Genomic DNA, 24712 nt, shown 5'->3' with positions numbered 1-24712 from the left:
GCTTCCACTGAGTCAAAGTCAGAGATGATTTTTGCAGGGAAATGGGTAGGTCTCAGGAACAGATGACTATACCACCTTAGAAAGCATTGGGTGACCATTTGAGAAAGTGGGACCTGTTTAATTATAACATAGATCTCTCATCACAGATCTGTGTTTAGTTATAACGCAGATCTCACACAGGTAATTCATTTGATTTGAATTTGTACCATTAATTGTTTTCGATCGTTGGGAGATGCTTCATTAGAACATCCAACTTTTTGGCAATAATAACAGGGAAGGGCTATATTTCTTTCCCATAGGTCAGAATACTGGTCTGTTATATGGCCAATACTGGTCATATATCCCCAGCTTTGTGGTGTTTGTCTGAGCAGGTTTGGTTTTGGTATTGTACCAGTTGCCTCGATCATACTGCCACAGCTCACCAGCACACAGCCTACCCACTTGCACTAAATGCACCAGTCAGGGTGGCTCCAACCTTATGGGAGTGGGTGGAGCTCACCCCCCAAGTTCTCGTGTCTTTCTGTGCTACTCAGGCTTAGGGTCAGACAGAGTAGTGACAAATGTGTTTGCCTTGGATCAACCTGATTCACAACCTATACAATTATAAACCTTTACATGGTAAAATTTTCAAACACACCTAAGTGATGTAGAAGCATAAGTCCCTTTTTCAAAAGTGACAAAGATATTTTCAAAGATTTTTAGGTGCCTAAAGATGCAGATAGGTGTCTAATTGCCATTTTCCAGAGAACCTAAGCAGGCTAGTTGATTATCATTCATTGAAATCACTAATTCTCATTTCAAAACCTTTGAAAATCTGGCCCTTAGGCACTTAGGAGCCTAAGTCTCATCTAAGTTAATGGGACTTAGGATCCCAAGTACCTAAGGCTATATCTATACTACAGCGTATGTTGACGTAACTTATGTCACTCAGGGAGGTGTTTTTTCACACTCCATAGTGATATAAATTTTGCCGACATAAGTGGTAGAGTAGACATGGCTTTAGTGTTTCTGGGAAATGGGACTTAGGGCTTTTACTCTTTAACAATACTACATTTCCAGTGTCCCCACAAACATTCACAAAGAAAAAAAAAAATCACCAAAGAGTTCACAGTTATTAGAAAGTCATAGTTTAAATGGTTTTTAAAGTGAAAAAGAATAACAGGTCCAAGTGACTTCAAGTCTCCAGGTTCATCCCTATTCCAGCACATTGTTAGAGGCCCTTTGTTCAAAAACTCCTCACAATCCTCAGTTTATTGGAAGGCATACTATCCTAAGTGAATATGTGAAGACCATGACATTCAGCAATGCCCTGAAGGTAAATGCCTAGTTCTGTACAGAAGGTGGATGGAAATAATGTTGCTCTAAGGAATAGTGCTTGAACTAGGGGTGCTGCGGCACTCACTGGCTTGAAGTGGTTTCCATTATATATAGGATTTACAGTTTGGTTCAATGGCTCTCAGCACCCTCACTACACAAATAGTTCCAGCACCCCTGCTCTAATGCCTTGTGCACATATCCAGAGCTCGGCATGGATGATAACATGACCTTAAATACTTTATTTCATTTTATCTCTCTTTGACAAGAGTTATAGTAGCCAACAATAAGAGACTTAAAATTCAAAATAATAAATAGCTATGAAAATTGCTACAGCTCCTAAAATCATCTGACATTCAGTACAGACAGTGGCATACAGAAAGAAAGATTGCTTTAACTTTAAACCCAATTTTTATTTTTATTCACCATGACTATAAAATAGAATTCATGAGTCCTTGAAAATAGGTAGATTGGGGATTTATAGGTTCAAGGAGCATATATATATAGAGAGAGAGGGGGAAAAAAGTCAGGAATAGAACTGCAAAGAGCTGTTCACACCAGAGATTCAAAGTGTCTTAAAAAGCTCCCACAGATTTTCATGGAGAAACTCACAAACCTGTGTGGGAAGAGGAGTATTATAGCTCAGATGTGAGATGAATTGCAAGAGCTGTGGGGAGGCTTTGGAGCACCTGCTTCTCCCTTGCTTTATATTATGCCAGTTCCAGCTTCCCTTTCACAAACATTAATTCACCAAATATTGATTCTTTAAAGAAAAAATGACTACCTGGGCTGCAGAATGTGGGTTGCAGAAAGCGGCGTGGGCCGAGGGATGTGCTGGCTGCCCTTCCCGCAGCCCCCATTGGGAGCAGCGAACAGCGACCAGTGGGAGCCGTGATGGGCCGAACCTGCGAAAGCGGCAGGTAAACAAACCGGCCCGGCGCACCAGGGGCTTTCCCTGAACAAGCGGTGGACCAGTGTTAAGAACCACTGACTTAGACTAAACAAACCAAGGTCCTTATGTCTCCTTTCATAAGATGGGTTCTCTAGGCCTTTGTTCATCCTAGCAGCCCTTCTTTGCACCTGTTCTTTTTTTGAATTCTTCTTTCATAAACATGGGAGACCAGAATTGCACACAGTATTCCAGATGAGGTCTCACCAGTGCCTTGCATAATGTAATGACACTTCTGGGTCTCTACTGGAAATACCTCTCCTGATGCCTACTAGGATTGCATTAGACTTTTTCATGGCCATATCATGGGAGGCAGCTCTGCCTAGCCCCTGACATTGAGGGCTACTCTACCCTGCATTAGTCAGCAAATTTCCCCCACAGCTGGAGCACAGTGTGATCAAGACACACTTCCTTCCTACCCTTCACAACTCCCTACATATCTTTTGCCACTCCTTTCATGCCCCTTACACCATGGACTAAGGGACAGAAAGGTGTAGGAGCCACCTAAACTAGCTGTATACTCATTTGCATCACCAAGTAGTCTTTATAGATGTGTGGTTTTGTGTTGATGTGTCACTGTGGAGCACCAGAATTGTATACATTGTTTGGTTGTGCAACTATGGAAATAAATAGTGAAATCAATAGAGCAGGTTTAATACAAAATTTTATGTTACTGCAATTCTAAGGGAAAGCAGGGTTGAGGTTCTCAGAATAATCTTAATTTACCCACATTGGACATATGGAATATTTGGAATTTCTCATTACAATTCACTCCTGATTATATATTCTACTATACAAAAGACATTATTCTGTCTTCATGGATGCAAACCCGACTGACTAAAATGGAAGTCACATTAATGTATTTATGGGATACTACGAGAATTTTGCATTTCCTAATTTATGAATTTAATAAAAATTGTAGGAATCATGTTGTATTTAGCACAAGTTTAGTATTTGGTATATATCTAATTTAGTAATTCTACTGGAGCCCTGGGCAGAAAGACGTTGTGTTGAATAAAAATAGAATATTGAAGTGTGTAATTTTATTTATTTTCAGTGGAATTTACTCCAGTATCTTATGTTAAGGATTTAATAGCCCAGTGAGTTGGGAGAGCCTGAAACAAGAATAAATACTTTCCAGATTTAATCAAGGACTATTTTTCACAAGTGAAGTCCAAAGTACATCCATGCATGCATCTATATCATGTCATACAGCATCCTTTATTTTTTATACATCTCCAATCCTCACTGAATCAGAGTCTTTCAGTATACTCCATTGGATTGAATGGGCCAAATTGTGATTTCCTTACTCTTTTGAGTAGACCAATTGAGAATAATGAGACTACAGGCATAAGTAAGGAAATCACAATTTATGTCTGTGTAATTATGGAACTTCCACTTTGAAGGAGCATTTACAGTAACCTTTCACTTCTTAGAAGAACTTCTTTTGTTCATAGGACTATAGTAATTATGGAGGTTATCTTTTGTGCCAAATAAAATAAGTGACCTGGACCATCTATTATATTTCATTTCCTTCTTGAAGGCTATGGAACAGAAGACCACCTATATTACAGGTTAAAAGGTGAGTCACAGCAATTTTAGTTCCTTTCCTAAACCATGTATCCTGTGACATGCCTGTTAATAACATTTAGCATTTAATTTACTAGTATAGCATACCATACATTGCACAGTGATGTTCCAGACCAAAGGTATCTTTACTTTTTGGTCTGGAAGTTTTATCATTGTTTCCTATTCTTTCCAATGGAACTACACTCAGAGCTTCTGGCTATCATCCATCTATTGAATAAAGGCATACTTCTCACTGAAGGATAATGAAAAAACCTTCCAAATCTCAATTTCTAAAATCATACATAGTTTATTATTCTGATTAAAATCAAACATTCATAAATGGACAACCAGCTCAATGGTCTATGCACCAGGGATCAAATTCATCCATTCAGTATATTGGCAGAACTCCCACTGAAGTCAAAGAGAAATGTTTTTGTGTAATCAAGGTCCTCTATTTGGAATATCTAGATACTTTGGAAATGCAAATGGGCCTAAACCAAAACCCCAAATCCAAACACCTTTGAACTTTGGAGAACTTCATTTCTAGATCCAAACTTTCTACCTTAGGAACATCTTTTCCACAACTTCGGGTCAAAGAAATGTCAAAGAGAAATGTCAAAGAGAAATGTTTTTGTTTAATCAAGATCCTCTATTTGGAATATCTAGATACTTTGGAAATGCAAATGCACCTAAACCAAAACCCCAAATCCAAACACCTTTGAACTTTGGAGATTTCATTTCTAGATGCAAACTTTGTACCTTAGGAACATCTTTTCCACAACTTCGGGTCCTGCCAGCATTGACTTAAACTTTCATCCTTGCAATGGAGATATATTGAATATAAACAGAATTCCTCAAAGTGCACTGTATGTGTCTTACAGGACATTATCCTGTTACCACTGATTTCAATAGAAGTAGGAATGTGCCCATTAAAATGGGGAGCTTTGAAAGCTGGTTGAGTGATCCAACTGGAAACAACTATCTTGGGGAGTTAGATAACAAAAAGATATAAGCATTCAAGAAGGTTTACACATTGAATCTAGGTCAAGCAGGAAAGAACAGGGAATTCAGTTACTAGCCAGGGAGTAGATTTATTTGAAATAACCTGAACTTGGAAAAAGTTTTGAATTCAGGTCAGGACATGTGCATACTTTTTTTGAAAATAAGACACTTCTGACACCTTTGCCTTTCTCCTAAACTGAATGTGAAACATAACTAATGAACTTATGAAACAGGATACATTTCTAATGTAAAAGCTTAGATAAGATGTATTAAAGGGGAAGATATGCACATCTTAAACAAATAAAAGTGGAGACTAAAAAGAGCTAGTCTTTTTCAAAAGAAATAAAAAATACGACTTTATTAAAGATTACCCTTTCTGATGACTGCCAAGGTCTGGCAGAGTTGATGTGCAGCAGTGACAGTGCTGCAATAATTCATTTTTCATCTCTTTTGAAATAACCCCATATAATTTTTAAAATTAAAAGGATAATGTAAATGTGCAAAGTCCTAGGTGAGTGCTTTGGAAATCTGTGTCTTGCTGTCACAAGTTATGTGTGCAGGGGAGAGGGAAGCATAGAGGTAAAGGACAGCCACAGAAATGACTATCTTTTGCTTACGTTCACACACAAATGAATGCTGCAGATGCAAACTTAAAAGGTTCATGCCCCCTTCAAAGATGACAACATTAGTGCAAACTCAATATCTTTAGAGTTTGCACCTGCAGCATCGACATGGGGGCGTTACAGCACAACATATTCATGCCTCCTTTGCGGGGCAGTGTCAACATGCCCTAAAATGGAGCATGACACATTTATGAAATATATTATTTGACTGGGCTGCCTGCAACAGAAGGGGACTGGACATGATGACCCAGGAGGTCCCTTTCCGTCTTCTGTCCCTATGTTCTTCTCATTTCATTTCTGTTTTTATCTCCCAGGAATCCAATGGTCTCCTTTGCCTTCACCTTGTCCCATTAATTAGGGTTGGCAGCTCTTGTTCTTCAGCTTCAATTGTTCTTGTCAAGAGCATCTTGCAAGCTAACAGTAACCTTCATCATCTCCTCATGTCCTTGTTTGGAGGTCATGTCCGCCTTCCTCGTGGTCTCTGTCTCATGACTACTAGTTCAGGTACTCTCTGTTAAATATATCCCATGTTTTGTCATTTCACATAATTCAGCCACCTCAGTCAATATTCCCTTAGCTTTTCTGTGATGCTCTTTGTTTACTTAGCATATTCTTATCTCAGAGAATTCCTGTCAATGCCCTTAATTTATGCCAAGCACTTTTCATGTGGCTCCTAAGATCTGCATCCACATTCTCATCATGGCTCAACACTGAACCAAGGTATTTACATTTGTGCATAGATTAACTCTATATCATCTAGTTTTATTGGCTTCTCATTGTCCCTCTCAGTAATGTATCTCATGTATTCTGTCATTGCCAGCTGACTTCAAGATCATTTTTCAGTTTGTATTCATCTTCATGGCTCAACATAATGTCATCACTAAAAAGCATTTTGCATGGAGCCTCTCCCCTAATCTCCTGCATTAAGGGGTCCATTACAATCACAAGTCGGAATGGGCAGACCCTTGTTGTAGGCCTACACTCACAGTGAATGAATAATTGTAGACACAGTGCTTCTCATTACTGCTGTCCTATCCTTGTACATGTCCATGATAGCTTGAACATATGGCTCCAGTAGATTGCACAGCAGCAGGCAGTACCATAACAATTCTTTAGGAACTCTGTCTTAAGCTTTCTCTAAATCCCCAAACACCAAGTACAATTTCTTGTGTTTCTCCCTGTACTACTTCTGCAATATTTGCGCTACAATCGCTGCATTTGTTATTTACCTTCCTGGCATAAGCCTGAATTATTGTCACTTACTTGATGATCCAGCTTTTCCCAAAGTCTTTTCATGATAATTCTTTCCAGACATTTCATCGTCTGACTCATTAACTTGATGGAACAGTAATTACTACATTCTTACACATCTCCGTTATGCTTGAAGATAGGGACCAATGTCCTCTTCCTCCACACATTGGGCATCCAATTTTATGTAATGGAATTCACATTGGCAGGATAGGAAGATTTTTAAAGAGGCAGGACTATACATTGTCCAGTATTGCCAGAGTCTGTGATCCAGCAACCAGGTGAGTGCCAAATGGGATTCAATAAAGTTGCATTGATATCCTTCATTCAAAACCCTTGCTTCTGAGTGTTTTATCATTGGATCAGTTAGTAATTTGGGTTTTTTAGATCTAGAAATTTCTTTTATTGTTATTACTAGAGTAAAAAGAAGGTTTTCTTTAGGGAACTACATATTTGCTCTAGAAAGAAAGAAAATTAGTAATAAAAATAATAAGTTTTTGTGCAAAAGCATTCAATTTAAGGCAAGTGAAACTGGTGAATTCATCATAGTGAAAAATGTGAGGTAACTTAAGTCTTCAATATATGGGCATTGCTATTGAATGGAGCAATGGAAGTAGTAATATAAAGACAGACTTCACAGAAATGATTACTGTAAACTAGAAGGACAAAGTATGACATATGAAAGTAAAATACTGTTTCGTATGGGAATCAATTTATTTATTCACATAACAGATTCAGTCTTCAGATCGTCTATCTTCACAACTTGTTTTGCATTGCGTTGATATCATGTTGCATTTGCTTATATTGCAAAACCACTCACAGCTGCACTGACATTGTTTTGCCTTTTCTCAAATCATAAAGTCATTTCTATAGACTTGCATTGACAGTTATTTCCTTTTTCTTTATATTGCAGTGTCATTTTCTATAGGCTTTCATTGACAACATTTGCCTCACCACATAATGTGGTATCATCACCACGGACTTACATGCAACATTCTGTCTTTTCTTCACATTGTATCAGAAGGGACAGACTTACATTCACTATTTTTTTGCTCCATATCTTAGCCTTGTTACCGGAGTCTCTTGAAGTCCACTCCTGTAGACTTGCTTTGTGTACAGCACTCACAATGACTCCAGTTTCCTGAGAAAGTCGTAATGAAATATTGGAAAAGTATTATCTCAAAAATTGTTATGAAAAGTTGTTGCTATGCACGTCTAATAGTTGCAGTGACCATGAAATTTAAGTTGGAAAGTTGTACGTTTGTTGAAGAAGCTAGTATGGTCAAGTCAAAAGCTTCATTCATATTCAGGGCTACAAGGCAGAGGTGCCGGAACCATTTTTAGTGGGGGTGCTGAGAGCCATTGAACCAAACTATAAACCCTGGGTGACTTCAGTACATATGTGTTTGCAGGATTGGGGCTTGAGAGTCAGATTTCAATAGAAGTATTCTAATTCTGGGACCTAGGAGTCAGATTGAAATGGGATTAACCTGCTTAGGTACTTTGAAAAGCACAAAATGCTATCTGCATCTTTAGCCACCTAAATACCTTTGAAAATCTGTTCATAAGTGCCCAGTTCAAATAAGATGCATGAGAGAATAAGCATATATCTAGTAGCTGATTTTACAAGAAAAGTAACAATAAATTATAATCAGGATAAGGTTTCAATCAGGCTTGCCAATCAGGAGTCACCAGTGAATGAGGGTGTTTTAAGGGGGGTTCTGCAGGTATCAGTACAGGGCCAATGAGATTCAACATTTTCACCCATGATCTGAAAATAAAATCACTGCTGATGAAATTTGTGCATGATGCAAAGATTGGTGGAATGGTAAATGATGAGGACAGGACAGTCATATAGAGCAACGTGGATCACTTGCCAAGTTAGGCCCATTCAAACAAAATACTTTTTTAGTACAGCCAAATGCAAAGTTACAATCCAGGAACAAGGAATGCAGGGCATACCTACAGAATGAGGACTGTATCCTGAAAAGCAGTGACTCTGAAAAGGATTTAGGGTCATAGTGCACAATCAACTGAACATGAACTCCCAGTGAGATGCTGTGCCAAAAATGGGCTAATGTGATGCTGGGTAGAAACAGTGGAGCAGAGAAGTTATTTTACCTTTAAACGTTTACTGGATCAGGGCCTTATAGTCCTTAATGTGAATGAAGCCTTTGACTTTACCCCTCTGCCTCCCACCATGAACACACTGAACTTTCCAAAGATTTACATGGCTTTGGTGAGACCAATACTGTGCCCAGTTCTGCTGTCCTCATTTTAAAATAGATGTTGAAAAATTAGAGAGGGTGCAGGAAAGAGCCAAAAAAATGATTCAAGGGCTGGAGAAAATGCCTTCCAATGAGAGCCGTAAAGAGCTCAATGTGTTTATATTATCAGAAATAAGTTTGAGAGGTGACTTGGTAATAGTGCCTATGTACCTCATGCGGAGAAAATATCAGGTACTAAAGGGCTCTCCAGCCTCACAGAGAAAGGCATAACCATAATTAATGGCAGGAAGCTGAAGCTATACAACTTAGAAATTAGTCCCATTTTTTAAACAGTGGGGGTGATTAACCATTGGAACAAATTACCGTGGGAAGTGCTGGATTCTCCATCTCTGGATAGCTTCAGGTCATGACTGGATTCCTTTCTGGAAGAGATACTTTAGTCAAACAAGTGTCGGGGCTCAATACAGGGGTAAAAGGGTGAAATTGAATGGCCTGTGATATACAGGAGGTCAGACTAGATGATTTAATACTCCCTTCTGGTCTTAATCTCTATGAATGTATAGAATGGGTCTGATCCTGGAAGTTGCTGAGAATCTCCTACAAGATACTGAGGACTTTCAACTCTCACTGATTTTATAAAATTATTATTTATTTAGTAGACCAATACAGGACTGCCACAACTTTTAAACAGGCACGAGAAATAAAATGGTCTTGTAATTATACTATGAGATTTCTGTCCATGTTATTGTTTTCTAACATCCAGTAAAATCATATCATTTCAATTTTACTAATAATCAAAAATCATAAACAGATTTACTTGGGAATGAAAGTCTACCTCTTGTTGAATAAACGGTCAATAATTAGGATTAATCATTCTAATTGATCACAGGCTGCTCTCTTTCATTACAATAATAAACCTAAATGATGTTGCAACATTAAGGGGAAGACTGTCTGTTCTGCTCCAGTTGCTTTGCGCCGCTCCAGCTGCCACAGAAACCAGAAAACTGAGGTTTGCTCATTTTCAAACCTCGCATCAGGGCTGTTCCTGGAGGAAAGGAGGAGGATCTTAGACTCCAGCAAGTCTCAAGCTGCCAGAATGGCCTTTTGGAACTGGTGGCAGCCAGGCTGCTGTAAATTGCAGCAGAGATTTGACTAGCTCCTGGCTAATCCTAAAATCTGGGGAAGAAAAACATAGCTTTGTTTTCCATTTCTCAGCTGTGCCAGGTGAGGAGCCTAAAGCTTCACAGCTTCCTAAAAGCGAGTAAGCATTGCACAGACAGAGCTGATAGCCACATCTACCTGAAAGACGGACTGCTATCAGCTTGTGTCCGCCCATGTGTTGGTATAATCCTTAGTGGAACAGGGACCAAATCCTATCTGGGTCCTTTGCATACTATTGCAATACAAGTAAATAATGTTATATAAAGGAGCAAGAGAGTGTGCTCCTCTGAATTTCCTTTAATAAACTGCAAGCAAATGTGTGTAGCATTTAGATTAAAACAAGTGCCTTGCTTTTCTTAACCACAAACAGGCTCACTGTGTGCATGTGTGTACGTGCGCATGACCAATAAAAGAAAGATAAGCTTGGTGGAGCACTGAGATAATGCACTTACTTGTCACATCTGTAGATCTGAGTTCAAACATGGTTTAGATCACAAGTGAAATGAGCTCAGCCATCTCCATCTCATTTCAGTGAACATTTGGGTAGATCAGAAGAATAATTACTCGGTTCAGTGTGGTCTCAGCTCAGAAGGGGACCATTAGCAGAGTAAGAGGGGCATTCCAGATCAGCACTGATGTATATTGGCAGAGATGTGTGATGAAGCTAGCTCAGGGGCTTTCTAAATCCTTTTTTTTTTTTTAAGTGGTAAACAATAATAACAGGAAGCAAAAATAAAGAAAGAGCTTTGACTTTGAAACCCAACTCATACTGACAGTTTTCAGAGTAGCAGCCATGTTAGTCTGTATTCGCAAAAAGAAAAGGAGTACCTGTGGCACCTTAGAGACTAACTAATTTATTTGAGCATAAGCTTTTGTGCATCCAATGAAGTGAGCTGTAGCTCACGAAAGCTTATGCTCAAATAAATTTGTTAGTCTCTAAGGTGCCACAAGTACTCCTTTTCTTTCAACTCATACTGTAACCATGCACAATATACGCTGAAAGTATGGAAAGGTGAGCTACTGCAAAGTCTATAAAGGGATACCCACATCTTCTTGGTACATTATAGAAAAAATAAAATATTATAAGACATATATATCACTAAAACAACAAGGAGTCCGGTGGCACCTTAAAGACTAACAGATTTATTTGAGCATAAGCTTTTGTGGGTAAAAACTTCACTTCTTCAGATGCATGGAGACTGTATAAATATCACTGTATTTCTTCCTATGCCCTTAAGAATTTAGGTCCAGAAAGAAACAGCTCAAACCTTTTTTTTTTTTTTCTGAGTTTGATAAAGGCTTCTTTAAATATTTAAACTTGGGAACGCAACTTCTTTTCTTCTTTAGGCCCGATGAAAGAGGAACTTTCGTTCAGTCTTTTTAAAACATGAAAGAGGCAAGATCTCCAACATCAGATACCTCCTCCCTTTCCTCTAAGAATGGTTCTTTGAAATCTTCAGACTAGAAAATACTTTTCTCTATAGTCTCCTGATCCTGCACAAAATGGTGAACCACATACGGTGCTTTAAACCCATAGGATGTTTTTGGAGGTGAGGGAATCTTTGGACTTTCAAACTATATTGAGATGATTAACATTCCATTTTTACAATGTATTTATTTAGCTAGATTTTTTTTAAATGCCCACTCTATATATTCTAGGAACAAGTACAATAAAACAATAATGCATTTTATAAAGAAAATAAGACAAATCAATGTAAGGTTAGACTGAAGCTCAAACAATAAAACTATTAGGCCTTATATTAATGAATGCACCAAAGACTCATATATATCTTCCTAAAATTTACCCTTGAGCAGCAAATGAAATTAAACAGCCAGCAGAAAGGAAAACTCTCCTTCTCACCACAGATCCATCTCCCCACAAAATCCATCCTTACCAGCAACGGGTGGAAACAGAAGTGCCTTGTAGCATGCCCTTTACATCAACGGACATGGGCTATTTCAAACCGAGGGGCAAGCTTGTGCTGCATCTGAGGTGCCTCTGCCACAAGTCCCATCCCTTTTAAATTCAGCTGATCGCCTCCATTGTTTGTAACTGTTCAGTGTGGTAAGAAGAGGGAGGTGAACTCCCATGTAGCTAGATCCCAGGACATTTAGGCCTCATGGACTTCACACTAAGGCTTTAATCAGACTCAAGTAGTGCCTGAGCCTTATATTGGTGCTCCACACAGAGGTTAATTTCCCCTTCTATTCCCAACCCTTCCACACCATGAATTAAAATGTACATGCAGGTTTAAGGACCCTGAAAAATATTCAGACATTTGCAAAAGAAACTGTGCTGTGCACATATAAGAATTGGTGATCGGCTTCATCTCTGCAAACCCTTACTGAACTTTTCAGAAGTGTTCCATTGTAAGAACCACTTACACATAATGTATGCAATGCTTGGTAGTTGAACTCTCCTCTGATATTTATCTTTATGCCTATCTTTTCTCAGAAGCATAAAAGAAATAATCCGTCATGTAGTACACACACACACACACTAAGGGCAGATAAGGCTAAAAACATAAGGAAAGGGATAAAGGTATTTGGCTTAATTTCAGGGCATAACTGGGGTCTGCTAAGGCTGTTCTCCCTTCTCAGACAATTATACTGCTCTGAACCATTTGATTGCCTAGTTGATTGCTTATTAACCTGTTTTCTTACAGTACACGGTTAATTAATAAACATCTGCAGTCATCACTCACCATATTCACTAGGCAATGCCTCAAGTGGCATACATTGGCTTAGCTCCACTGAAGTCATAGAATCATAGAATATCAGGGTTGGAAGGGACCTCAGGAGGTCATCTAGTCCAACCCCCTGCTCAAAGCAGGACCAATCCCCAATCAAATCATCCCAGCCAGGGCTTTGTCAAGCCTGACCTTAAAAACTTCCAAGGAAGGAGATTCTACCACCTCCCTAGGTAATGCATTCCAGTGTTTCACCATCCTCCTAGTGAAAAAGTTTTTCCTAATATCCAACCTAAACCTCCCCCACTGCAACTTGAGACCATTACTCCTTCTCCTGTCCTCTTCTACCACTGAGAATAGTCTAGAACCATCCTCTCTGGAACCACCTCTCAGGTAGTTGAAAGCAGCTATCAAATCCCCCTTCATTCTTCTCTTCTGCAGGCTAAACAATCCCATTTCCCTCAGCCTCTCCTCATAAGTCATGTGTTCCAGACCCCTAATCATTTTTGTTGCCCTTCGCTGGACTCTCTCCAATTTATCCACGTCCTTCTTGTAGTGTGGGGCCCAAAACTGGACACAGTACTCTAGATGAGGCCTCACCAATGTCGAATAGAGGGGAACGATCACGTCCCTCGATCTGCTCGCTATGCCCCTACTTATACATCCCAAAATGCCATTGGTCTTCTTGGCAACAAGGGCACACTGCTGACTCATATCCAGCTTCTCGTCCACTGTAACCCCTAGGTCCTTTTCTGCAGAACTGCTGCCTAGCCATTCGGTCCCTAGTCTGTAGCTGTGCATTGGGTTCTTCCGTCCTAAGTGCAGGACCCTGCACTTATCCTTATTGAACCTCATCAGATTTCTTTTGGCCCAATCCTCCAATTTGTCTAGGTCCCTCTGTATCCTATCCCTGCCCTCCAGCGTATCTACCACTCCTCCCAGTTTAGTATCATCCGCAAATTTGCTGAGAGTGCAATCCACACCATCCTCCAGATCATTTATGAAGATATTGAACAAAACCGGCCCCAGGACCGACCCCTGGGGCACTCCACTTGACACCAGCTGCCAACTAGACATGGAGGCATTAATCACTACCCGTTGAGCCAGACGATCTAGCCAGCTTTCTGTTCACCTTATAGTCCATTCATCCAGCCCATACTTCTTTAACTTGCTGACAAGAATACTGTGGGAGACCGTGTCAAAAGCTTTGCTAAAGTCAAGAAACAATACATCCACTGCTTTCCCTTCATCCACAGAACCAGTAATCTCATCATAGAAGGCGATTAGATTAGTCAGGCATGACCTATCCTTGGTGAATCCATGCTGACTGTTCCTGATCACTTTCCTCTCGTGTAAGTGCTTCAGGATTGATTCCTTGAGGACCTGCTCCATGATTCATTCATGAGTCATTGCAGCTGTGCCATTTTACACCACGTGAGGAGCTGAACCTCTGTGCCTGTATCTTATTCCCAGTAATGTCCAGGCAACATGGTTGAATAACTGAATGTCATTAAATTTGACCTTGTTTGGAGGCAGGCATAAGGATCTCTTCGGTGCTGGCTGGCTGCCCAGGGGAGATAGGTTGCATCTGTAATGTCACAAATTGCTCCAAGTGCAACAGTGTACAGTCCAAGTGGCACCCATGCAATGCCTTTATTAAAGGCAATGTACAAATAACATGATCTAGCTCTAATTTTTTTGATGTGCATTATCTGATCATTTAACCAAAAAGATATTAAATATATGAATGTTGAATAGACTAAGGTGTGGTTTTGAAATACTGAAGGTTAAAGCAGTTCAGAAATATTGTATATTAAGACCATCTGGATAACTGAAGTTAAATTGCAAGTGAATAAATAAATCTATTGCAATTGCCCTTAGGAGACATAAACCCTTCTTTTAATTACTTTAAAAGCATTTACAGTACCCACAGATTTTCAGATCAACGGTATTTATGTTTTCCTAGTTAGTTAATAAACACACTGAAAAAGTGAAAGCTTTCATTATGGTTTTCAATACATTTATGAGGTTACTTAATGAAGCTTCCACAGAGGCTCTAATCTTACCAGACTTTCTGTAATAGAGTTGCATTGTCCTCAGGGTAACTACCTTCAGATGCTCAATTGCATGAAGGGAAAGTAGAATGAATTATAATGGTTTAACTTGCTTATCCTTCTGGCAGACAACATAAAAGACAATCATTATCAGGAAACTGGAGCTCTTCAGCTTGTAAATTCAGATCCTGATCTCCACTATTATTCAGTAATGAAAAACTACATCATGTGAATATAACATACTGTGGAACTTACATTTTTTTAAATTAACAGAAAACATTTTTCCAAATAGGTCAAGGTGTTGAAGGTCATGTAGGACAAGTTTTCAATCCTCTGCGGTAAAATCCTGACACCATCGAAGTCAATGGCAAAACTCCCATTGCTTTTATAAGGACCAACATTTTATCCTTGTTTGAATCCAGACTATTACATGAAGCGCACTAAACACAGCTAAGTTAATATTGATAAGTTTCTAAATGGGGATGTGCCTGAGATCAGTTTAATTATAAACAAAGAAACCGATTATCTATTTATTTATTTCTTTATTTATTTGTATTTCCATAGTGTCCAAAAGCTTGAGTCATGGATGAGGACCCCATTGTACTAAATAATGTACAAATAGAGCAAATAGACAGTCCTTTCTCAAAGAGCTTAGTTTGTGGCTCATACAGATGCAATGAATATAAATTTCCCATTCTCTTAACAGTAAGAAAGAAAAACTCTAACTTAAACAGACATGGAGGGTGAGGTAATATCTTTTATTGGATGAACTTCTGTTGGTGAGCTACACAGAGCTCTTCTTCAGGACCTGAAGAAGTGCTGAAACAGTGAAGGGGCATCTTCAGGACCTGAAGAAGAGCTGTGTGTAGCTCGAGAGTTTGTCTCTTTCACCAACAGAAGCTGGTCCAATAAAAGATATACTTCACCCACCTAAAAAGAAAAAGAGACAAACTTAGAGACTAACAAATTGTCTCTCTCATATCCTAAGACCAACATGGACACAGTAACACTACAAACATCTAAATCAAATATTTGTTTTTAGAACTGCAATTACTTTAAAAAATAAATCAGCCATTAAACAAAATTCAAGGCCATGCAAGTGGAAACAATATTAATAAATACTTCAGAAAACACTGGATCACTTCTATCTAAATCACATGATCTTAACAACTAATGGGAGACTTCAGTGGAGGACTTCAATCACCCTGACATCTGCTGGGAGAGCAATACAGCAATGCACAGACAATCCAGGAAGCTTTTTGGAGAGTGTTGGGGACAACTTCCTGGTATAAGTGCTGGAGGAACCAACTAGGGGCCGTGCTCCTCTTGATCTGCTGTTTACAAACAGGGAAGAATTGGTAGGGGAAGTAGAAGTGGGTGGCAACCTAGGCAGTAGTGACCATGAGATGGTTGAGTTTAGGATCCTGACAAAAGAAAGAAAGGAGAGTAGCAACATTCGGACCCTGGACTTCAGAAAAGAAGACTTGGACTCCCTTAGGGAACTGATGGGCAGGATCCCCTGGGAGGATAATATGAGGGGGAAAGGAGTCCAGGAGAGCTGGCCGTATTTTAAAGAAGCCTTATTGAGGTCACAGGAACAAACCATCCCGCTGTGCAGAAAGAATAGCAAATATGGCAGGTGATCAGCTTAGTTTAACAGTGAAATCTTCAGTCATCTTAATCTCAAAAAGAAAGTTTACAAGAAGCGGAAATTCAGATGACTAGGGAGGAGTATAAAAATATTGCTAGAGCATGCAGGGGTTAATCAGGAAGGCCAAGACACAATTGGAGTTGCAGCTAGCAAGGGATGTGAAGGGTAACAAGAAGGGTTTCTACAGGTATGTTAGCAACAAGAAGAAGGTCAGGGAAAGTGTGGGCCCCTTACTGAATGAGGGAGGCAACCTAGTGACAGACGACATGGAAAAAGCTGAAGTTCTTTTTTTTTTTTTTTTGCCATCTTCTTCACAGACAAAGTCAGCTCCCAGACTGCTGCACTGGGCAACACAGTATGGGGAGGAGGTGAGCATCCCTCAGTGGTGAAAGAACAGACTATTTAGAAAAGACTATTTAGAAAAGCTGGACATGCACAAGTCCATGAGTCCAGATCTAATGCATCCAAGGGAGCTGGCTGATGTGATTGCAGAGCCATGGGGCATTTGTGGCAATCGGGGGAGGTCCTGGACGATTGGAAAAAAGCAAATATAGTGCCCATTTTTAAAAAGGGAAGAAAGAGAACCCGGGGAACTACAGACCGATCAGCCTTACTTCAGTCCCCTGCAAAATCATCAAGCAGGTCCTCAAGGAATCCATTTTCATGCACTTGAAGGAGAAGAAGGTGATCAGGAACAGTCAACATGGATTCAACAAGGGCAAGTGTCATAAATACAAAGGGAAAAACACCTTTAAAATCCCTCCTGGCCAGAGGAAAAATCCTTTCACCTGTAAAGGGTTAAGAAGCTAGGATAACCTCGCTGGCACCTGACCACAATGACCAATGAGGAGACAAGATACTTTCAAAGCTGGAGGGGGGGAGAAACAAAGGGTCTGCGTCTGTCTGTGTGATGCTTTTGCTGGGGACAGAACAGGAATGGAGTCTTAGAACTTAGTAAGTAATCTAGCTAGATATGCGTTAGATTATGATTTCTTTAAATGGCTGAGAAAATAAGCTGTGCTGAATGGAATGGATATTCCTGTCTCTGTGTTTTTTTGTAACTTAAGGTTTTGCCTAAAGGGATTCTCTATGTTTTGAATCTAATTACCCTGTAAGGTATTTACTATCCTGATTTTACAGAGGTGATTCTTTTTACTGTTTCTTCTATTAAAATTCTTCTTGTAAGAAACTGAATGCTTTTTTCATTGTTCTTAAGATCCAAGGGTTTGGGTCTGTGATCACCTATGCAAATTGGTGAGGATTTTTATCAAACCTTGCCCAGGAAGGGGGGTGCAAGGTTTTGGTGAGGATTTTGGGGGGAAAGACGTTTCCAAACGACTCTTTCCCAATAATAACCGGTTAGACATTTGGTGGTGGCAGCAAAAGTCCAAGGGCAAAAGGTAAAATAGTTTGTACCTTGGTTTTAACCTAAGCTGGTAAAAGTAAGCTTAGGAAGTTTTCATGCAGGTCCCCACATCTGTACCCTAGAGTTCAGAGTGGGGAAGGAACTTTGACAGCAAGTCATGCCTGACCAACCTGATTGCCTTCTGTGATGAGACAACTGGCTCTGTAGGTATGGGGAAAGCGGTGGATTTGATATATCTTGACTTTAGAAAAGTCTCCCACAGTATTCTTGCCAGCAAGTATGGATTGGATGAATATACTATAAGGTGGATAGAAAACTGGCTAGATTGTCAGGCTCAATGGGTAGTAATCAATGGCTCGATGTCTAGCTGGCAGCCAGTATCAAGCGGAGTGCCTCAGGAGTCAGTCCTGGGGCTCGTTTTGTTCAACATCTTCATTAATGATCTGGATGATGGGATTAATTACACCCTCAGCAAGTTCGCAGATGACACTAAGCTGGGAGGAGAGGTAGATACACTGGAGGGTTGGGATAGGGTCCGGAGTAACCTAGACAAATTGGAGGATTGGGCCAAAAGAAATCTGATGAGGTTCAACAAGGACAAGTGCAGAGTCCGGCACTTAGGGTGGAAGAATCCCATGCACAGCTACAGACTGGGGACTGACTGGCTAAGCAGCAGTTCTGCAGAAAAGGACCTGAGGATTACAGTGGGGGTTGGACTAGATGATCTCCTGAGGTCTCTTCCAACCCTAGTCTTCTATGATTCTATGATTCCAACTGTTTGTGTTCTGCATTATGTATAATGTCTTTGATTGTAATCACATGGGACTCGATACAGTATAAATTTCAATAATCAAAGATGGACCTAATAAACTCTGTGGACCACTTCCTGCTCCACCTTACACCCCATGCATCTCCACTAACTTCAGTAGAGTTTCACAAGAAGTAACTGTGAGCTGTAGCTCATGAAAGCTTATGCTCAAATAAATTGGTTAGTCTCTAAGGTGCCACAAGTACTCCTTTTCTTTTTTAGCCCAGTGTGTTACCCGGGGTTCTTTCAACCCAAAGCTCTTGGTAACTTTTACTCTGTGCAAGGTGGTGTCAGGAAATAAATCAGAGGAGACACAGCCATCTGACCGATAGATGGCTGGCACAAACAGGACAACACAAGAGTGCTTTCACTTAAAACTAAACTTTACTTAGTGTCAAGCACTTATACACACATCCACAAAGGTTAGTAAAACACCCCCAACCCTTGATAATTACCAAAGCTGCGTGTGGCTCCCGAATGGCACTGGGGAACACAAGATGCATCCAGAGGGAGAGTCCAGTCCTGAAGAGCCCCACCACCTCAAATTTTCGCCCCTTATTTATACATTAGTAATAGAATGACATGTCCCTTAAAAAGAAAAGGAGTAATTGTGGCACCTTAGAGACTAACCAATTTATTAGTTAGTTATTATTGGTTAGTCTCTAAGGTGCCACAAGTACTCCTTTTCTTTCTGCGAATACAGACTAACACGGCTGCTACTCTGAAACATGTCCCTTAAAGCAAACTTGTTAAGTAAGTTGTTTCAATGGTCAAGCGAGAAGTTCCTTCTGATTATCGATTAACCAGTTGTGGGTTTTTCCAGAGTTTGCAGCCTTGAGGCCCCAATAGACATTCCTGGGGCACATCCTGCTTTTCTAAGATGCATATATCAGCAACTTCAACACAATTTTCATCAGGAAGGACGCGGGGTCAAGCTGCTCTCTTTGTGGCACCCAACCCCCCCCCTCCCCTCCTGCCTTGGTTAAGCTAAGCCTGCTGACTTGGCTAATTTATAGCCTGCTGATTTGGTTGTAGCAATAAGCCATAGTGGTTTCAGGCACTTTACTGGTTTGCCAAAGTCTCCCCATACAAGTGTTTATATAGCTATTACTCCAGAGAAGCTCGTGATTGACATATTCAAAGTGACGACACATTCCACAAAGGCACTACATTATCCTTCTTCATCTCTCTCCTTAAAAAACTTTCCTCCTCTACGAAGCCCCTCACACACCTGACAGTATGATGTGATTACTGCTTATTCAACATAAAGTTTCCTCCTGCTTATCTTGTGCTTCCCCCCTCCTCACCTCCTGATCTATCTGTTGCGTCCAATGTCCTGTCATCTTATACTTCAACTAAAAGCTGTTTGGGACAGAAAACAAATTTTATTAGATCTGCACAGTGCCTCGCACAATGGGATCCCAGTCTCTGATTGGGACTTACTGCAGTCCAGATAAATTATAATTGTCATCAACAAATGCATGGTCCCATATGAATACCTGGCTACAGTCCCTTGAAGATCATTGTGATTAGAATTTGGCTGAATAGATTTAGCTGTCCCTTTCAAAGTTTATCCTTTCCACAAAGAGAGTGAAATCCAGTCTAACTGTGAAAAGTCAGACTAAACTGGCTTTGGTGTTGGTGACCTATTCACAACCTGGATAAAAAAGTACCTATGCAGCTGATCCACAGCTGTACCACCAACAGTGGACTTCTGTGCCCTCTCCCCCAAAGTGAGTTTGTGATGAAAAAAAATAATATTGTGCCGTCTTAACCATGCATGTATTACTATGTGAATAGGCACAAGTTTCTCCATTGGTATAGAAGTTCCCTAAACTTGTCTGTTGTTCAAGATCATCATTACTACAGATATTGGAGAGACTCCTTTAGATCAAACAATAGATACCTCTGCTTTTGGTTTAATCCCTGCACGTGTGTGGTTTAGATGCAGACACACAGTGTCCTTACCAGTCTCTCTCCTGTCACAAGTGTTCATTGCTGACGTTCCCTGCATAGTTTAATAGGCACACAGAGTGGCAAGTCTGTCAGAATGAGCCAGGGTGGTGCCCGATTTGTGACATTCACCTCCAGCTGCTTACCCTATCCTGAGACCACCACACATCTTTCACTGTACTCACAACTTGCATCTGAGTTAAACTGAAGTGAAAAGATAATGGATTAAACTAATCTATTCTTGGGATAGTCCCTTGAAAAGAGCTGTCATTTTAGTAGGCTCAATCATTAATCAGACACTTTGAGTGGGTGAGTAGTAAGGATATGACTTATTTTTGGCTTTGCTTTTGATGACTATGAGTTGGATTCAATCTGGACAGCAAATAGCCAATGGATGTAAAGTTCCTTCACTTACAATCCTTGTCTTTTCAGCAGGATTCAAAGAATTACCATGATCAGCAACATAAATGAAACTTGGTATTAAAGAGCTCATGTCTTTCCCCAGATCAGTAATGCTCAGGAGCCAGTATTTACTGAACACAAATCAATTCAAAACAGTATTTTAAAAATCTCTTTTCATTTATCCTTTTGTTAATTTATTGCAAACATTTTACCCTTAAGGGTAATAAAATGACAAGTTAAAATAACATGAATGTTACAATAATATTTGAGTGTTATATTGTTGAAAAACAATGATTTCTGTTGTAGCATTTAATATCCATGACATTTAATAATAATTCTTATTTCTCTGAGACCTGTTCAGCTGATTACCTAATTCCATCAGTAGGTGAGACAAGGGAGGGCATTGGCACCAATGTCCAATAAGAGCAGGATAGTTTTAGCTTTACTTTTATCATTAATATTATTCATATAGTGCTAGTGCCAAGAATCCCCAGTCAGGGGCCTATTGTGCTAGGTTCTGTACAATGATGATTATCCATCTGTATCATTGATGGACCTGAAAAGCTGCTCTACAAATGATGAATTAAGTTTCTTCCAAGCTTTGAGCCAAAAGAATATGTAACAGATCTGTTTAGCACACAGAGGACGATGTTTTCCTGGAGTTACAGCTGTTAAGGATAGTTCACAATTGAATACTATATTAAACAGATTTATTTTTGAAAAATAATTTGAAAAATGTTTCCATTCTTTAAAAGTAGAGCTGACTAAATACTGCAAAAATACTGCTTATATTTAAAAAGAAATTCACTTTGGCTGTGCTTGCACCTCTTTTCTATTTGATTTCCACTAGTGATCAGACTTTATTCACAAGGACTATTCACGGCAGAAATGGAAAATTTTCTATGCGATGGAATACTGTTTAAACACAGTAGAGAAAAAGGGTTTCCAGAATGTCTTGCCACTGAAGCAATTAAATGAGCCAGACAAGCATCTGACCGCACAGTTCACTACTAGGACAATGCATCCAAATACAATTAATTACTATGTGGTAATGTGACAAGAGAAATTAAATGTAAACCATGTTCTTGGCCAATAAATCTTCCTTGAAGGCTGTAAGGACAAGAATGGAATAAGATTAAAATGTGTTGAAATTTCTCAATACTGTTTATCTACTACCTATCCATGAACTGCTACCTATCTCTAACTGATTATTCAAGATGCTTAGATATGAGTTATCCAATCAAAGAAGAGAAACATTGTATAGCTTATAGACCAATCATAATTAACCAAATAGCTTAGTTTATGAAGTGAATAACATTGAAACCCTTGTCCTAATTTTTTTCCTCCTACAGTAAATCTGTTGAATAAAAAATAAACTTGAACAAAATATTAAAGAAATTGAATAACAACAAGTATATTCTAGGAAATCACAGTCTTTTTGCAGACTTTTAATGGAAATAAAGAGGCTAAGTTAATTGGCTAAGTTATTTTCCCAACTATGTTTAAATGTTATTTTTTAACACTGGCACTTTTTTAGTTCTGTGGAAATAATAAATAATAACAGCACCAAATTAGTGGGACTTTGGGTCTCCAATCCTGAACTGGTATCATTAGGTAAAAATCAGTGATTAAGTCACAGAAGAATAATATTGTTCAGAATTACTCACAACAGATTCCTGAGTAACCCTACACATTTGCTTGCAGGAACTATCATGCCATCTTTGAAAATCATTTAGATAATAGCAAAGACAAAATGAACTTTCTAATACAGTCCTTGATTTTGTAAGGGAACCAAGTTCGAACCCACTGGTGTATTTCAGTAATTAAGTTTTAACACACAAACACACTGTGTCTATGTGCTATGGCAAGTTTAGCTATAAAATTAAAACAAAGTTTTTATATATTATTCATAATCAAAAAAAGCTTTAAAACATTACTGAGAAAAATCATTACAAAATCAACAATTTGTGTCAACCTTTGGGCACAATGTGCCAGTTGTTTTTTTTTAAATAGGAATAATGAATCTATACTGTATCGAGCAGCTAACATAGGGTCAGATCCTGCTATATAAGTGGTCCCTCATTATGTACTTTTATACATGACAGCACATTACAAATCCCAAAGCAGGAAAGTAGGTTGTAGGTTTCCCATCTAAACCATAATTCTCTATATTTTCTGTTGGTAATATCTAACAACCGTCTTCCCAGTAGTCATCAGGGGTCAAAAGCAGGACCGTCAGAGCTAAAAGCAGGTTTCACAACAGATTGAGCTAAAGGAATAAAACCCCTACCTGACAATGGTAGAAGACTTATCTCCTCTATGAATCAGGCTCAGACAAGAATGCAAAATATACACTCAGTGGATTACAGATCCCCAAAGCTAGGAAATTTTAAATATCTATTCCATGAGTATTCAAATATTTGAGTTTCAAATTTGCTTTCTACAACTATTCATTCTCATAAAATTCAATTGTATGTTTGAATAATAAGAGTATAGCAGTAAGAATAAGAATATATCACCTGGCTGAGATGGTGCTGGTGATTATGAAATGCCCAGGGAGATTACAGAGGCTAAAAAACCAGAAAACTCAATAATAATGGGGGATTTCAACTGTCCCCATATTAACGGGGAACATGCCAGATCAGGACGGGATGCAGAAATAAAACTTTTAATCACCATTAATGACTGCTTCTTGGAGCAGCTAGTTTGGGAACCCACAAGATGAGAGAGAGAATTCCTGATTTAGTCCTAAGTGATGCACAGGATCTAGTCCCCCAGGTGAATATAGCTGAACCATTCAGTAATTGAGGCAACAATGTAATTAAATTTAACATTTTTTTGGGGGGGGGAGGGGTGGAATACCAAAGAAACCCACCACAGGAGTATTTAACTTCAAAAAGGGGAACTACACAAAATTGAGGAGGCTAGTTAAACAGAAATTAAAAGGAACAGTTACAAGAGTGAAGTGCCTGCAAGCTTCATGGAAGCATTGTAAAAACTCCATAATAGAGGCTGAAGTAATAATAATTTATAAAAAACCTGAGAGGACCAAAAAATGCCATCATGGCTAAACAACAGAGTGAAATATATGTTTACAGACAAAAAGTCATCTTTTAAAAATTGGAAGTCAAATCCTACTGAGGAAAATAGAAAGGAGCATGAGTTCTGGCAAGTCAAGTATAAAAGTATAATTAAGCAGGCCAAAACATAATTTGAAGAGCAACTAGCAAACAACACAAAAACAAGTAGCACATTTTTTAAGTACATCAGAAGCAAGAAGCCTGCCAAAAAATCTGTGGGGCCACTGGATAATCGAGGTGCTAAAGGAACAGTCAGGGAAGACAAGGCAGTTGCAGAGAAGCTAAATGAATTCTTTGCATTAGTCTTCGGCTACACAGGATGTGAGGGAGCCTCCCACGCCTGAACCATTCTTTATAGGTAACAAATCTGAGGAAATATCCCAGATTGAGGTGTCAATAGAGGAGGCTTTGAAACAAATTGATAAATTAAATAGTAAGAAGTCAACATGACCAGATAGCATTCACCCAAGAGTTCTGAAGGAACTCAACTATGAAATTGCAGAACTACTAACTCTGGTTTGTAACCTATTGCTTAAATCAGACTCTGTACCAGATGACTGGCAGATAGTTAATGTGACACTGGATTTTTTAAAAAGGCTCCCGAGTCAATCCTG

Source organism: Chelonia mydas, chromosome 4 (genome assembly GCF_015237465.2).
Source record: "Chelonia mydas isolate rCheMyd1 chromosome 4, rCheMyd1.pri.v2, whole genome shotgun sequence".
In the NCBI taxonomy this organism is placed as follows: Eukaryota; Metazoa; Chordata; order Testudines; family Cheloniidae; genus Chelonia; species Chelonia mydas.
This window is presented reverse-complemented; position numbering follows the sequence as displayed.